At 66.1% G+C, this 1,844-nt stretch overlaps 1 protein-coding gene across 3 annotated transcripts in view; it reads left to right on the top strand.

The window, feature by feature from the left end:
- Positions 1-727: 727 nt before the first annotated feature.
- The window catches only part of PEMT (phosphatidylethanolamine N-methyltransferase), a 48,631-nt gene continuing 47,514 nt past the window's right edge, over positions 728-1,844 (top strand). The window contains exon 1 of one of the 3 annotated variants that reach the window (XM_007448372.1): positions 728-750. The gene's annotated coding sequence lies outside the window, so the exon portion shown is untranslated. Of the gene's footprint in view, positions 751-1,296; positions 1,301-1,661; positions 1,713-1,844 lie in introns of those variants that run through there. The other 2 variants (XM_007448371.1, XM_007448373.1) reach the window with 2 other exon arrangements.

Raw genomic sequence — 1,844 nt, 5'->3', positions numbered from 1 at the left:
TTGATCTGAACAGACCCGATCGATAACACTGGAAGCTGAGTTTGGCTTCTGCACGTCTGGGTGTGTTCCTTTCATGGAGCCAGAGTGGTGGGGGTGGGTCAGCGGTGGAGTGGATTCCTCCAGTTGCATCAGCTATGGTGTGACCTCTGACATTTACCTTTCTTTGTTCCCAGATAAACCAAACACACAGAAACTAATTTTCCTGGCTTAATAAAAGAATGGGGGGCGGGGGGGCGGGAGAGTGGCCTGGTAGGTGGGGAGAAAACTGGGGCTTGGGTGAAACAGACTGTAGTGGGGGGGGAGTGCTCCCTGGGGCCCCTCCCCTTTGGCGGGCTCCCCAGAATTGGCTCTGGCTCCGGAAGGCCCTGCCTGGACACCCTGACGGGGTGGTCAGTGGGCAAACCAGCCCTGCAGCACCTGCTGTGCACCCAGCCCATTCGTGGCCAGTGGTTCTCAAGCACTTCCCACGGGTCAGGTCCTGTGCGGTGGGTTTTACCAGCAGGTATTTCCCTTTTACTTTTGAGAAAACGAAAGTTGCCTGCAACCACAGAGCTAGTGCACCTAGCTAGCTAGGTGTCAGCATCCTTCCTGTCTCTTGGTGGGCCTGCCCCATTCTAGGGACGCTGTGGTCAGCACAGGGGTGGGCACACGGTGGCAGCTCACAAATGCTCTGGGCTGGTAGGTGCTGAGGGCCAAGGGGGAGAGAAGTGGGCCGGAATCAGGAAGCAGAGGGACCGCCAGGGCTCCCAGGTATGTGACACCTAGCTACCAAAGGGGCTCTCTTGGGACCCAACCAGCTAAAATCCCACCTACTTTTCTAAACCCCTTCCCTCCCGCTGTCCCCCCTCCACCACTACTCCAGCCTTTTCCGGATTACTGAGGACTCCTCTGGTCTCCCGGCACCTGCACAGGTGGTCCCTCTTCCCACCCCCGCAATTTGCATGTCTGCCACCTCCTGCGCACAGGCCTCCCTCGGGCCCTTCCCTGAGCATTCCAGGGCAGTGTCCCCCGTCTTGCCACCCCAGCCCGCATCAAGCTATAACCCTTTATTGTGCTGCTCGGTTCTCATCTCCCAGGGGACAGTGAGGGCAGCCCCGGTGAGTGCTCTGCTCGAGGGCCAGTGGAGGAGGGGTCGCGACCGGGTGGGGGGGCGGGAGCTGCGGGGTGTGCCCGCCCCCCGCCACAGGCAGCCTTAGGAGGGGCGGGGGGCCGAGCCGGCCAAAGTCCAGGTTCGCGGGGTTGCGCAGCGCGCTACTTAAACCTACGACCCGCCGCAGCCGGCCAGGGACAGGGACACCAGGTCAGTTGGCGGACCGAGTTGGGAGCCTGGGCCCGGGGGCCGGCGGGCGGGGGCCCAGCAGCCGCGTGGCCTACCCGGGACTGGCAGGCGCCGCAACGGGCGGCCCTGGGACTTGTAGTTCTCGGCTCCGCGAGAGGCCGGTGCGAGCCCGGGAACGCGGCGCTGCGCGGGGACGGGGACTACATTTCCCAGAAAGCCGGGGGAAGCGCGGTCACCGGGAAAGCGCCGCGTCCGGCGGCGCTTCCCGGGCGCGATGGGGCCGGTCCTGGCGGTTGGGGGCTGCCGCGAGGCCCGCGCTTGGTCCCTGCAAGGCGGCCCGCGGCCGATGGGGCCGGGCCGGGCGGGGCCCATGCGCAGCTCGGTGGCGGCGCCCGACTGCTGCGGGGGCCTCGGCAACTTGGACTTCAGGAAGGTAACGACCGCGCCGGCAGCCGGGCCAGGAGGGGGGTCGCTAGGGCTGCTGGGTCCGCGGCGGGCGGTGCTACCGCCTACGCCCGCGGGCGGTGCCGCCGTTACCAGGCAACGGGGGCGGGGCGGGGCCGCG

The sequence above is a fragment of the Lipotes vexillifer genome, unplaced genomic scaffold, assembly GCF_000442215.2.
Source record: "Lipotes vexillifer unplaced genomic scaffold, Lipotes_vexillifer_v1.1 scaffold533, whole genome shotgun sequence".
Classification (NCBI taxonomy): domain Eukaryota; kingdom Metazoa; phylum Chordata; class Mammalia; order Artiodactyla; family Lipotidae; genus Lipotes; species Lipotes vexillifer.
This window is presented reverse-complemented; position numbering and strand designations above follow the sequence as displayed.